This window comes from Pararge aegeria, chromosome 25 (genome assembly GCF_905163445.1).
Source record: "Pararge aegeria chromosome 25, ilParAegt1.1, whole genome shotgun sequence".
NCBI classification, from domain to species: Eukaryota; Metazoa; Arthropoda; class Insecta; order Lepidoptera; family Nymphalidae; genus Pararge; species Pararge aegeria.
This window is the reverse complement of record NC_053204.1, coordinates 11106171-11122692: the sequence shown is the minus strand read 5'-3', so window position 1 is coordinate 11122692 and position 16522 is coordinate 11106171.

Here is a 16522-nt window from a genome sequence, read left to right as displayed (position 1 = left end):
ACCACTGACCCAGTGCAGTTACTCCACATACCTTTGAGAACATTATGTGGAAGTCTCAGGCATGCAGGTTTCCTCACGATGTTTTCCTTCACCGTTGAAGCAAGTTATATTTTAATTACTTAAAACGTACATAACTTAGAAATTTAGAGGTGCGTGCTGAATTTGAACTCGGCCTCCCGAAGGTGAATTCGAGCTCTTACCCAATGAGCTATCACCGCTTCACTTTTGTTTAAATAGTGCATATAAAAAAACTACTTGATATAAATGTTTTTTTTTTTTATTTCTTTTTGAGAACTTGGGACTTGGGAATTGCAAATGCCACGTTTCATGCATTTAGTTGGGCATGGCTGTCGAACTAAAGATATAATAAAATAGAAATATTGCTTGACGAAATACGCATTTCTATTTAAACATTTTATATTTTTGGATTTGTCGATATTTCACGATCCATGCAACTGGGTCGACCAAATATTATCGTGATAATATGTACCCGATGAAGAAATGTTGATGAACCACGATAATCTTAGTTAAAAAACTTTAATAATAAATTAATAACATCGTGTACGCCCGAGCCACTAAGTTTAATAAAGAGTTGAGTAAAGAATGTTGTAACTTTTGAGAACTAAATATCCGTTTTGAATTAACACAGGCATCGCCTTAATCGATTGCGTTTGACAAACCCTTATGTAATAACTATTGGTGAATGGGTCGTGTATGCCTAAACACGCCTACGATTAGGCGTAACTTATTTAGGCATTGCCAAAAGGCTATTAAAAGCAAGCTCAAAACTGTCAGTGCAGTGTCAAAATGTTAGTAAAACGGTCTCTGATAATATATCAGTGTAAATAACAAAAAAACCCTTCTCCAAGGTTATTTCGCAAATCGATTGAAATGCGCTCTTAATACATTGTCGGGGTTTTTTTTAATATGCTATATATATATATATATTTACATACATATTAAAAAAAAAACAAAAATCAATCGGGAGTTAAAAAAAGGAAGCGTTGACCTTGACCTTGATAACACAGCTTATTATCGGGTGTAGGGTCAGCCTGTAAGCTGTGGAAGTTATACCGCATTGGTCGGTCGTGACAACCTCATCGGTTATTCAGGTGTAGTAGGCAGTTTGGAAGCTGCCTCTAGCCCACCCAATATACCCCACGTGAGATTTATATCCCGTGTAATACTTATATACGTATTACATATCATCAGTAGCCTGTGACAATCTACCCCGTTAATCACAACGCTGGGCAAACGGGTTAGTGGTAGTGGTAGAAATAAAAATGGTGGTAGTACCACCGCGGACGAGCTCTGTCACGAAAAGCTCTACACTACTGAAAACTGCAGGGCACAGGTCTCCTCCACTTTTATAATATTATTATTTCTAAGGTAATTTTGGACCAACCAATGCATAATTTTAAAGAATATTTTAAAACACTTTTATTACAGGTAGGGTACTAACCAAATGCTGAATTTTTGCAGATTGTTAGACTTCACACGCATTTGAGAACGTGGCATGCAAGTTACCTCAGAATGTCTTCCTAGCGAGTGATACTTTAAGCTTAAATTAATACGCACATAGCTCCGTAAAGTTTAATGTGCGTTAATTGAATTCGATCACGCTGAAAGTGTTGCCGAAGTTCTGACCTAGGCTATACCCGCTACATATAAATACTTGAGCTGAAAAGTGTTCAAAGAAACGAATCGCTCCTTCGAACTCCCCGTCTAAGCATTCCAGGTTTGTGTTGAATATTAAACCGATAATAAAATCCGTATATTTCCGCACGCGGCCGGCGCCGGCGGCACGTATCCTACGAATGTCTAAATTTTAGCGGAAACCTGATATATCGGCCGTACGTGCGCTTCGTGCGGTTCTATTGGTTTTTTCATCGGGTAATGATACCGCTATTGGCGCTTATAAGTATTAGCGGTTTCAAATGAATTTGTATTGGGTTATTATTGTTTAACTTCAGTGGCGAAATACGTATGCCGAATAATGAATATGCGGGTATAAAATAGCTGGAGGTAAACCAAACTCAAAGTCGTGCACCGAGAATAGCAGTTTTTGTGCATACTTTGGGCACACGGTTAGGCTGTTCTTGCGTGAAGCACCACTGGACCTTATTGAGGACTTCGTGGTGTTTCTTTCGCATTTCATGCTAAGTGACTTTGAGCTACCTGAACTATTAGTAAGTAGAGCTTATTGTGACAGAGATCAAAATTTCAAAATTCATTTATTTCAAGGAGGCCTAACATAAGCACTTTTGAAGGCGAAGTACTGTCAAACAGATTGCTGTGTTCCGATCTGGAGGGTCGGTGTAATTGTAGGCACTATAGGCTTAACATCTACTCCTCAGGTAGGTAGATGGGCACTTTGTATAACGTGTTCGATGCATGCCCAGCGAAGTGATGCTTTATTTTTAGGCAATGGTCCGAAAATACTGAAAGTCAGGCAACCTTGCGACGATGCTCCAAACTCTGAAGTTTTTATTGGCTAGGTCCCCGATGAGCTAGAGAGGCAATCCACTGAGCCATCCCATAAATTCGAACACTACTCCTTGCACGATCGAACTTGAGCTTGGTACAAGATGAGAAGCTGTTTAGGCGTAAGTATCGGTTGATCTTATTGAGGATACCAAGCTTCTTGCCACCTGTTTTTGCCTTGGATTCGATATATTGTCTGAAGTTGAGGTAGACTAGATTAAATTCAGATATAATGAACATCAACGTTGACCTTGCCGGGAATCAAACTCGGGAATACATTTAGAAGACCACAGCGCTTACCAATGCGCCAGGTGGTCGCCAAAATAACCTATTAATAAACTTCTCCTTTTTGGAACTTATTTGAAAACACACTCGACAGTAAAAGAATTTCCCGGAATTTCCCGGGGAAATATTTAAGGCGTACAAAGGCTGCGCCGCACCGGTGGGAACTCCTCTCTGCAGCATCTCATTAATGAACGATGAGCTGCTCTATGTTTAAACGTACTTGATAGCATTACTGGTGGAACGATAGAATGCATTCTCGTTCTAAAACGGCTTAACAGAGGAGGTTCTTTTACCGGTGTTATCTCAAAGTCGATTCAATGAATGGTGGAGAGAACGAATGAACCAATTGCATAATATACACTATGACGGCTCAATGGCGTAGTACGCAAATACCCTGCTCTCTGAGTTCGCGGCTGTGGGTTCGATTCTCACAACTGGAAAATGTGTAATTATAATGAATATTTTTTAGTGTTTGGTTGTTTATCTGTGTAATATGAGTACTTTTAAATAAATAAATAAATATACTACCATAATACACGCATCGCCATCTAGCCCCAAAGTAAGCGTAGCTTGTGCTATGGGTACTAAGATGACTGAAGAATATTTTTATGAATAATATATATAAAAACTTATAATATATAGATATACTGAAAAACACATTTTCCAGTTGTAGGAATGGATCCCACGGCCTTGGACTCAGAAAGCAGGGTCGCTGCCCACTGCGCCAGTCGGCAGCGACCCTGTCAAAAATATTCATCAGTCATCTTAGTACCCAAAGCACAAGCTACGCTTACTATGGCAACGTGTGTATCGTCATAGTATCTTATATCTTTAAACGAGCAATTCTTGTATATATATAATTGGAATCTCGGAATCGGCTCCAACGATTTTCATGAAATTTAGTATACAGGGGGTTTCGGGGGATATAACTTGATCAAGCTAGGAATCATTTATATTGGACATACGACTGTTATTTTAAGTCGACGAGGACGAAGTCGCGCAGGTCCTAGTAGTATTTATTTATACGATTTATTGTAGGCGGTCGATATATAAGTGAAAATTATTTTCCTGCTTTTCACAGAGTATAGCAATTTAAGTTTTTTTTCATAATCGTCTCAGAGCGCGTCATACTCGTAACTTTGCAGCTAAGCGCTGGTCTATTTATAAAAAAAAAAACTTTGTTCGAATGTCCAAACTAAAAATTCCAATTTACGATACGGAAGGTTGTAAAACAAATATAAGCAAAGGCTTACAGCATTAAGGGACTAGCTTTAAGCCCCTTCCAATAACACCCCCGGAATCAAACCCATTACAAAGAACAACAACTGCACGTTAAATTCAATCAACGATTTAGGAAATCGAGGTCCATTCTAGTCTACTGAAACCCTGTTACCAATTTCAACTTTAAGCACTGGTGTTATGGTTGTTTTTTAAATGGCCGATACTCTTTTGGGTAAGTTAATAAATATGTGCGTGTAAACAAAAGGTGTGGGGCGGTATGTAGGGTTGTCGATTTTATTTAAAAACAAATAAAAGTGAAACTCTCAAATTTTTATAATGTTTCATTTTCTTTGCTTTATTAATAATTTATTTTGAGGTTATAATTATAGTTTTAAACTTTTAATAAATAAACAAATAGAAAAGCCTAATATTTCATGCAAAGAAAAATAAACTTAAAAAAAATACTGTCAGTCTGTAATTAACTGTGTCGTTAAGAAAGTTTTTTTAATTGTTACTCATCTCACGAACTACCGAGTGGATTTGAAAAGACTTTGTTTCGATTTGATAGCTTAATTCTTGAGTATACTGTAGACTATTTGACATCACGGTAATAAACATGTTTATTATGTTAGTTATTTTTTAATTAAACGCTTGTATCCTAGGGTAATATTAAGAATGAACGAACTACGTTAGAAAGTAAATACAATCACTACATACAGACAGACCTTTTAAAATTTATTATCAAGTAAGGCAATTGATTGGAAAAAAATATTTAATATGCATGAAAATAAACTGTGACGTTTTCAAGTTTAAAATATCGTCGACAGCCCTACAGGATCGCGTGAATCAGTTTTTCAATACCTTTAGAAAATAACAAAAGACTCGGGAAAAATTAAATGGTAGGGGGGTAAACGGCATGGAAGGCTTTAAGTGATAATGGGGAAAGTTCATATAATACGCCTTGATGGATCGGACATGGTTATAATACAAGCACCTACTTTTTATTATTTGTTTACTAAAAACTATGACTGCAAATATTTGTGTAAAATAAAATAACCATCGTTTCTTTAGTTAATATTCCTCCTTCCCTTTTAATATTATATAATGCGCATAAGTCTTCAAGCCAAGTTCATATGATACATATATTGAAGAAATTGTGAAAAACAAGCTAAGAACACTCAAGACTTAACCTTTCAATCAAAAAGAACAAAATAAAAATCGGTTTATCCGTTCGAGAGCTACGATGCTACACATACACACAAACACGCGCGTGCTAAATAAATATAGAGGAAATGAGAGGGCCCAGGTATTCAGATATTCACTGCAATACCCACAATGTTCAGGATGGCACTTAGATCTTTCATTAATTAACAGTATTATTGAAGCTAAATACCTAGTTTCTTATCAGTAATCATTTATTCTCATAACTATTATTCTTCCTTCCTATTAAAGTATTCATTTTATAAAAGAAATCTTTAAAGCCCACCAACCTGCTTTAGAGCAGTGTTGTGGGTCTGTACTCTATAAACCTGACTTCCCAAGGAGTGAAATAAAACAACTGGACTGACTCTAATACTGTATATTAAGCTTCTCTATAATTCATATTACTTGTTACCTTCAAATGACTCTACTACCAGTTCGGAATGCTGTCTTCGGCAGAGAAGACCACTGGCAAGAAACTCTACCGTTGCTCTTTTATTCAATCAATTAAAACAACTTATCAACACAATTACAACATTGTCATATGCAATAACGCTAGGCCCTTTGATACAAGACATATTTTAAGACAGGTAAAACATAACTTCTATTATCACTTATAACATCAGGACTTTTGGAACAAGTTGTTTGTATAGAGCAACCTCTGCTACATGAACTGTCGGTATAAAGTTATGCTAGGGCTCCATATATGATACCTAAATAAACCAAAGGATGAGTTATACTTATCTAATGCAACATCAGGTACAACCATAGTACCAACAACTTTTAACAACTCCATCACCAGTACATACGACTTGTTTCGCCACAACGATATTTCTTTAAGTGTATCGTTTCCATTATAAATCATCTCAACCCAATTTGTAACGTTCTATCCACAATACTTTACTTAATCTCCTTTTCTTAATTAATTCATTTTTAAATCCGTCCTCACTTTTCTTTGCCGCCAATCGAACTTGTCAAACTCGCGTCTCCCCCATAGATCCTATACTTTTATTTGACAGTCTACTAAAGTCCATTATTCTATTTTCAATACATTATCAATGAGTATACAAACTATGATTTGTTGATATATTTAATATAATCATCGGGTTTATCATAGATAAAGTGCTGTAATTCCCTATTTCCTAACACGCGCGTGTACACACACGCGTGGTTAAGTTAAATCTATATATATAAAAGAGAAAGTGTGTGGGTATGTTTCGTATAGGCTCCGAAACGGCTGGACCGATTTCAATTAAACTTTCAGAGAATCTCCGAATTGACCTGGCGAGTAACCCTGTAAAGTTTGGTGACGATCGAAGCACTCCTATTTTTAAACTGTCAAATACAGCTTTTATTTACTATGATAATATTCTATTGTTGGGTGTACATGGGTGTAGATAATGATTTTCACCCGCTCGAGAAGAGAATGAATACGGAGAGAAATAAATGATTTAATATATTATGAGACTTAAATTAAATATTTAATGGTGTAAGTTTAATGTTTAAATAAAATAAAGCAAAATCTAGCCCGGCGAAGCGGGCTGGGTACGCTAGTTATACAATATATGTTAAATAATTTACCTATAAGTGAAATTAGTAAGTGTCACAAGTAACCTAAGGCTAGCTTTATCAATAACTATAATACATGTAATTTTGTTGGTAGTACTAATAAAAAAAAAAAAAGAAAAAAATTAAGCTTCATTTTTATAACGGTCCAGCTTTTTCGAGCCTTTGCGAGACACTTCTGTGCATATATTACCAAATATGGATATGTACAATAGATATAATACAATATGGTTATGAAACAAAGTTGCACGTCGAAAAAGGAAAACTGCCATTGTCCCATTTCATACAATTTCTAGGGCACTACAGGTAACCAATAAAAACACTTGTACTACTGCATACAACTTTGTAGCTGGCTATGGAGTCTCTGCTGATATCGAAACTATATTTTAATGAAATATTATATTACACTCCATATAGCCTGTATATGGAATAAGAAAGTCAAGAAATATTGATCTTGGTCAACTAAAAATACGTTCGTTTCTGTACAAATTAGAAGGTGTAAATGTATTTTTTTTAAAATTTTTATTAGTGTTTTTAACTTCACTTGGAGGAATAGTCAATTTTATAAATTTAAAATGCATATAAAAATTTTCGGAACCGACAGGATTTGAACCTGCGACTCTCGGGCAATCGCGGCCTGAGCGTTTTCACCAATTAATATACGGCTCTCCTACCGTCGATGCCGAAATAAGTATATGCCTTTCACATCAGTCTTATAGCGACTGTAGCGTCATCTAGTAGGAAACGTACATTTGCACCTCTCGATCTTATAATCACGTTAATTTATTATTAAAATAAAAAAATAAAAATTAAAAAAAATAAGAATTTCCATCTATAAAAACCAAACTATCCAACAGAGTTTAATTCAAAATTTTAATGAAACCAATCTGAAGTATAAAGTATCAAATTAAAAAAAAAAAACAAATCGGTTCATTAATTATGGAGTTCTGAGGTAACAAATATTACAACCGAAGGACAACCGAATTGAGAAAAATCTTCCCGTTTTGGAAATCGGCTGATAATACGATGCGTAAAACAAACATCCATCCATTAATTTCCAGAAGATCAAAGTCTTCGCCAGTGTCCAAATCAGATGATATAAATAAAATCTAGTTTCAGCTAACATAATACAGGGTCTCCGCCCATAGCGGGTTAAACCCAAATTTATCCCCGGACACAAAGAAGTGGTATTCACACCCTCTCGCCAGTTTATTTCGCGGGCAAATAGCATCCCTTATAAATTAAATCTGCGCCATTCGAGGCCTTAACGCCTTCGATACCCGCCTTTATTGTTAGCTGAATAATTTCAAATGACAAAGATGTATTTATTTACTTCGTTTTATTATGGAGATGTTATAGATATAACGGTTGGGCCAACGAAATCCTTTTAGGGGTTAAGCGCCTATCATAAGCCTGAATACAGTGATCAAGGAATAATAAGACTAAAATAATAAGCCCATCAGTATTGCTAAGTAAAACATTAAGTAGACATGAAACACGACAGAAGAAGGATGAAATTTTTGGATAAGTATAAAAAAAAAAATTAAAAAACCCCTGATGTTCAATATAGTATATAGTCCACTCTATATATATATAACTAGCTGTTGGCCGCGATTTCGTCTGCGTTTGATTTAGTTTTTTGATGTGGCATTAAATTTAGTTGTAGATCTAAAAAAAATTAAAGTATTCAGTATCGCTAAACCTTAAATAAGTAGGTAATTTGCTGCTGTCCGCTGAGGAGTTCTTTCCTCTATCTCCAACTACAGTTTGGGCAAAATTAAACACATATTATAACCTCTATAGTTCAAAAATAATTATTTAAATGTGTTATAATTTATCGGAGTTATGGTCTAAAATCGTCAAACACTCATCCCCTCTCCCAAAGGAACCGAGCTTAATGTCGGGATGAAAGTATCCTATATTACTTGTAACATCTCCAAGAATATGTGTACAAAGTTTCATGAGGATCGATTAGGTAGTTTTTGCGTGAAAGCGTAACAAACAAACTTACATTCACATTTATAATATTAGTAGGGATAGTGATTTATATTAGTAGGCTTTATGTGACAGAACTCGTCTGGGGAAATACTATCGCCGTGCTCATTTCTGCCGCTAAGCAGCATTGTTGTAATGCTGTGTTCCGGTCTGAAGGGCGTGGTTGCCGGCGTAATCACGGCATATGAGGCGTTACACCTACGCTCAGGTTGTAGGAGACAGGGCGGCATGTTGCAGGACGTGATCCTGCGAAGTGTTTCCCTGTTTATAGGCGATGATTTGTAATTCTTATCATCAGGTGAGTTTGATCCGTAGAACCTTGCTAAAAATAAGCCTTTTGGTAAGAGTGCACTGACCTTTTCAGCACCTCACGTCTAGGTTTATATAATAATTAAAATCTTTATAAATCGCATCACTCAAATGTAAATATAGCCTATCAATAATGTTTCATTTTTTCTTGATGTGAAATATCTATAGTCGGCGGGTAAACCTGATTTTTGGCGTGGTGACACAAGCCGTGGCGACGCTTCGCCACGCTATATGAATGAATATTAATTTTGTAATAAAACAGTCATTATTAACCGGCCAACAAAAAGGAGTGGTTATCCATTTGGTTGTATATTTTTTTATTTGTCGAGCAAATTTGTAATGCTTCATCTTTTCATTCAATATCTGCAATAACTTACAGAAAACAATTTTGATGTTTCATATTTTTTTTAATTTAAATATCACTTTCTTGATAATATAACAATAAAACTTATAACTACACTAATCTTTAAAGTCAATATGATAAAAAAAATGGTTCAGTTTTCATGACCCGGAATAAAAAGCTACAATATGTGTGGCTGGATTGGCCCTCAACAGCAATGTAAATGTAACGGGTTGTTCGAGGTAAAACACTTATGTGCCTAATGAAGCGACATCGTACCGGAACGCTATATAGCTTAGTGGCAAGTCTTTATCGGTAGGGTGACTGCAAGACCAGCTCAGAGAATATTCAAAAATTATAAATTCCCAGTGTGTTAGAAGTAATATAGGATACTTTTTATCCCGACATTAAGCTCGGTTCCTTTGGGAGAGGAGATGAAAGTGTTTGACGATTTTACACCATAACTTCAACAAATGATAACCGATTTAAATAATTATTTTTGTACTATATGTATTTGTATAAGTGTTTAATTTTGCCCAAACTTTGTGTAGATCTGATGAATGTGGTTGGAGATAGTGGACAGAACTCCTCAGCGGACAGCAGCAAACCCCTCATTTAAGCATAGCGATACTGAATACTTTAAATTTTTTTATATTTACAACTTTATTTAATGCCACATCAAAAAACTAAATCAAACGCAGACGAAGTCGCGCGCAATAGCTATAAATAAATAAATATACTACGACAATACACACATCGCCATCTAGCCCCGAAGTAAGTGTAGCTTGTGTTATGGGTACTGAGATGCCTCATGAATATTTTTATAAATAATATACATAAATACTTAGAAAATACATATAAACACTCCGACACTGAAAAATATTAATGCTCATAACACAAACATTTTCCAGTTGTGGGAATCGAACCCACGGCCTTGGGCTCAGAAAGCAGGGTCGCTGCAAACTGCGACAATCGTCCGTCAAAAAAAGGTATAACAATTGTAAACCCTTTTCATAGTTCAAGTGTCACTCTTAGTAAAATTGTTACCAAGTGAAACCCTAACAGGTCCGGAAAAACACGTGAAAAAAATAGAAAAGCGATGACTGAAGCACCTAACCATTTTACTGTAGCGTAAGAAGTTTCACACTCGGGGTGCTGAGAAAGGTGCAAACCTTTACGCCCTTTATATCAAAAGAAAGGCCCTTAATAGGCGTATTTTTTCTTTCACTTTGTATATCGTAAGACGTGTGAACAGTTTAACAAGGCTACAATGTGCGCACACTTTTGTTTCTGAACTATTTATATAACTCATTATAAATATATAAGTGATAGCCTAGTGGTCGGACTTCTAAGAAGTCGTATCATCGTCATAAAATGTCAGTTGCTTTAACGGTGATGGAAAACATAGTGTGTTAATTTGCATGCCTGAAAGTTCTCTACAGTGGTCACTAGTAGTACTAGTTACTTACTAGGATGATCCCAATTCAGTTGTATTACTTACTGCGTATCCAAGCAAAACAAATAGTTTTTGTTTTTTTATAGGTTGAAAAATCTAATAAAACCAAGGGCAAAACTGCGTGTAGATCTAGTTAAAACAAATCTTAAGACAGTTCTGTCGTGTATGTACGCACGCACTAAGCCTCGAGTACGTAAGCCTTTGACAAACCATGCCAATTAGATATGCTTGCTTGCTCCTCAGTTCGTGTTAGTGAAGTAGTTTGGTGTGCAGACTGCTTTAGCCTACCAAGTTGCTCGAGAAAATCGTTTTAAGAGCTATTCGGAGATACTCACTATTTAATATTATCGTCTTTGTTATAATCCTAAACCTCGTTACTCAAGTGATTTTCAGTTATTTGTTTTAATATTTTACTGTGCACTAGATGTCGCCCGCGTTCTCCGTCCGCCTTTATTGTGGTTCTTTATAAACCCGTGGGAGTTGTTCGTTTTTCAGTTATAAAAAGTAGCCAATGTTACTCTCTGTTCTTTCCTCGTAACTCTGTGCCCAAAATCAATTTGATTGGTTGATTTGGTCAGGGCACGAAGCAATCGACAAAAAAACATAAAGGATTATGAAAATTAAGCTTAATTTACTATACTCCTGACTAATTTGCTATATACTGACTTAACAATTATTCACTGTAAAGTCAGCAAATCCTGAAGATGCTCCGGTTTCGGAGCGAAACGTGCGTAGAATGTACGAATGTACCCTACATTGCTGAAGATATGTTTGGTGTGGAGTATACGGATTGAAGAAATTATAAGTTACACCATACAGATTCTCCTGCTGTTCGTGGAGTATAGCAAATTAAGCTAAATTTTCATAATATATTATGGATTTCCGCAAAGTAACGCCTGCTTCTATCCAATAAAAATAAACGATTTGAGGGCCGCAGCACCAGTAGGCAGCAACCCTTTTTCGTGGTGGAAAAGCTTCATTGCTACCTCTGACCCTTGGGCAGGAAGGAGGTTATGTGACTACCCCCTTTAGGTACCCAAACTAAAAACCACAACGCCATGACCCTCTTGTTGGCTTTGTTAGACGACCGGGGAACCGCTTTCTGCGTCCGAGGCTGTGGGTTCGATTCCCACAACTGGACAATGTTTGTGTGATGAACAGGAATGTTTTTCAGTGTCTGGGTGTTTATCTAGATATTATATATTTTAAGTATTTATGTATATTATTCATTAAAATTATTAATCAGTTATCTCAGTACCCATAACACAAGCTACGCTTAGTTTGTGACTAGATGGCGATGTGTGAATTGTCGTAGTATATTTATTTATAAAACAAAGAAATAAATAATCACATTTTCACTTTTATAATATAAGTAAGATACTTCGCTGCTTATATCATTCAATTTCGCGTAAGTAATTTTCTGTTATTGGTTCTAAGACGAAGATACATTTTATTGCACGCAAAACACAAAATAAAATAGATAAACACAAAATAAAAAAAATAAGAAATAAATTAAACATTTGGGCCGTAAAGGCTCCCTTATTGCTGCAATCTGTTATTAACCTTTGTATGTACTCGTTTATATACGAGAAATTCGTTACCGTGATTAAGGCACTTTATTTAATAAACATATAAACAAACAGATACTTTAATATTTATAATATTAGCATGGATTTGGATGATTATAAACATTTATTGATCGGTTAAAAAGCATCAGGTTTTTGACGACATCTCAGGCTTGGTGAGCGCTGTAAATTTAAGTATGAGGTCCAGGGTTCATTTCCAGCAGGGGAGATACGGGAATTTATAATTTCTGACATTTTCCGGTCTGGTCTGGTGTGAGGCTTTGGCCGTGGCTAGTTTCTATCCTACCGACAAAGACGTGCTGCTAAGCGATTTTATGTTCCGGTTCGATGTCGCGTAGTAACCGTTTAGGGGTCTGACTACCGTACTCCCTTACAAGCTAGCCCGCTACCATCTCAGAATGCATCATCACTTACCACCATATGAGATTGCAGACAAGGGCTAACTGGAAGAAAAAAAAGCACTCATATATTTCTAACTCATACAACTTAATTATACCTAGGCGATGTGTGTATTGTCGTAGTATATTTATTATTTATTTATTTATTGCCAGCTGTTCCAAATCCCTTCGCTAGGATACTTGTATCCAGCGGCAAACTCGTTTGATGTCAGTAGTTGACAGTTGACAAAACTGCTCTTATCAGTGCGGGATTTCAACGTTACGTGTCCCGCAAAGTAATATATCAAACTTGTGTACTTTGTGCTACAACTAGCTTGCAGTCGCAAAAAAAAAATGCAACGACTATCCACTAGCTTTGATAGTAAATACGGGTTTACCCTGTTTCGATGTCCTCCTTAGTAGTAGGTCTTGGGTTCGATTCCCGACGGGGGAATTTAGGAGTTGATAATTTCTGATTTTACTCTAGTCACGTCTGTTGGGAGGCCTTTGCCGTGGCTAGTTACCACCCTACCGATAAAGATGTGCCGCTAAGCGTAGAGTGTTCCGGTGCGATGTCGCGTAGAATCCTAATAGGGGTTGACAACCATACTCCTAATTAATCCTAAAACCCCTTCATACTTGAAGGAAAAATTTGATTTTGTAGGATGCCCGCTGATTTAAGATCATGTCGTATGCTGACACTTCGCATTTTTCACAAGACGAAGTTCTATAAACTCTCATTTACAGTGCAAGCTATTGAATTGTGGAATGCGCTCCCACTAAATATACGTGAGGCAAAATCGCTTGTAACATTTAATAACGCGGTGAAAAAATAATGACGATTTCTAGTACCTTGTTTATGTTTATTTTTATTATCGATATGTTCTTAAGTATTTATGTATGATTGAGTATATATTATTTTATAATTTTATATTTTTCTTATGTGTGCAATTTTGTTTATGTATTTGTATTTTGCTATTTGAATGTAGGTTTATAATAATTTTTTTAAACACCACCTGTCCGCTCTCGCTCATCTTGTCCTAATCCAAAGGTTACCTGGCAGAGATCGCTACTAAGCGATAAGGCCGCCTTTTGTATTCTACTTCTGTCTTTGTATTTCTATTGTTTTTTTTATTGTCCTAACTTCATAGTGGTGTACAAATAAAGAGTTAAATAAATACTCCCTAAGATATTAGCCTGTTACCATCTTAGACAGCATCATCAATTACCACCAGAAATTTAAATGGAACCAATACGAAAAAAAAAAATTTGCAAATGACGGAACGATGCGCGAACATATATTTATTATAAAAACTAAGCTTAATTTGCTGCACTCCGCGAAAAGCGGGGGAATCTGTATGGTGTAATTTATAATTACTTCAATCCTAACTCTAAACTCCACACCAAACAGACCTTCGGAAATGTACCCTATACGCACGTTTCACTCCGAAACCGGAGATGTTGACCTTACAGTGAATAATTGTTAAGTCTAAGCCCGTTAGAAACAAAAGAAGAAAAGCGGGCGAAACCGGCATTTCTAGTCAAATATAACTGAAAATGCAAATAAATGTCATAAATTCATTATACTTACAGTAGTTAAAGCCACCGCTTTGTAGCAGTCTTCATAATTAGAGTGATCCCTTTGAATGAATACCATTAATTAACTCCCGGTTTAATTGGTAACATTCATTCGGTGAACCTTTAATTATTTTTGCATTCTTTGACCGGCAGCTAATGCTCTAGCTGGGGATAAAAGTAATTAAAAAATAATTTTTCAATCGCATTTTGAAATGACTTCCAAAAGGCTCCCCCATTATTTTTAACTCCTGTCGCAAAGGTCGTTTATTGTATTATACTAGCTAGCCATTGTGGGCTTTGTCTGTGTATATTATGGTTTTTTACGTACGAATCCCTTAGAGCCGTTCATTTATTTGCGTAGAACTTCCATTAAACTCTATGCCAAATATCAAGTTGATTGGTTGCATAGTTAGGGCGTAAAGGAAGGACACACAAACAAACCAATCGAAAAACACAATTTCCCATTCATAATATTAATCCACAGTATACATTCATTTGAAGCTGTGGTAGCGCAGTGGGTAGGAGGTCGACTTCACTTTCGGGGGGCCGAGTTCGAATTCCAGGACGCACCTACTTTTCTAAGTTACGTTTTAAGTAATTGAAAATATCACTTTCATCCCTGAGAGTTCTACATAATGTTCTCAAAGGTATGTGGAGCACACCAATCCACACTGGGGCAGCGTGGCGCATGGCCTTAACCCCTTCTCATTGTGGGAGGAGACGTGTCGACATGATGATATATTCATTCTCTCTAGGTAACAAAAGGTATTTATTTCAATAATCCGAGGACGATATTTTTGTGGTTTCCAGGTATGAAAAGTAATTCGCTAAATATGTCCCAAATTTTATCAAGATCGGTGTGCAGCGGCTTAACCAAACATACATAAAAGACAAATAAACAAACATGCACTTTTGCATTAATAATTAATATTACTATGGCTTCACTGCTAAGTTGTACACCAATAATATAAATTAATATATATTCTACGACAACACACACATCGTTATGGGTACTAAGATAACTGATAAATAAATGTATCAATAATATACATAAATACTTATAATGTATAGAAAAACACCCAGACACTAAAAAACATTCATGTTCATCACACAAACATTGTTCAGTTGTGGGAACCGAATCCACGGCTTTGGACTCAGAAAGCAAGGTCGCTGCCCACTGCACCAATCGGCCGTTAAAAAATATTACCTAGTATAGTTTTTTTTACAGCCATAGCTCGCTATCACCATGCTTATTACTGCCGCTAAGCAGCATTGTTGCAATGCTGTGTTCCGGTGTGAAGGGCGTGTTTGCTGGTGTAGTTACAGGCTCATGAGGCTTAACAACTACGCGCGGCACTTTTTTAGGACGTGTTCCTTGCTTGTTTTAAGGCGATGGTTTTTCAACAAACAATTTCGTGAAAAAACAAAAAAAAAATTGGTTGTCTGTAAAGTCGGCTTACTGACGATAGTTGAACGTGACAACGTCGTAAGAAAATACTGATGGAATGGTTGCATTTTTCAAAAGAAAATTTAAATTTTATTTGTTTGATACATATTATCGTTGCTATAAACAATTTTCACTGCACTTCATCCTTGCCGAAAACATGTAAATGTATTATTGTTTAGAAGCTGTCCACGCGGACGCATCGCTCACTCAAGTAGCAGAGAGACAGATGTCGAACGCGGAGGCCGGCTGTGCCCCTTGGTCGCTCGTTCCTCGCTCTCGCTTGCACTTCAAGCCTTGAATGGAACGCCTCAGAGCGAGGTAACGCCGCATACGTCATGTTTTTTCGTGCGTGCAGCCGGCTCCATCGAATTATAAGACGTTGTCACGTCAAAAATGCATACCATACATAGGTTATTCAAACAGACAGACAATAAAGTCAAACCCAAAAATAAGGGCTTAAAAAAGGATAGAATGTACGTAGAAATTTAAATTTCCATACCAACTTCATGATAAAGAAATTCATATTATTTCAATTCTGTATTTTTATGCTTGAAACGCTCACGGCTCGGCTGCGTAAAATATCAAATGATTTTGAGGTTAACTCGCGTTGACCTGCTTCGGTTAGCGGACGGGCCCGAGCTTTTATATGTTAACTACTCCCACATATAAATAGCAAAC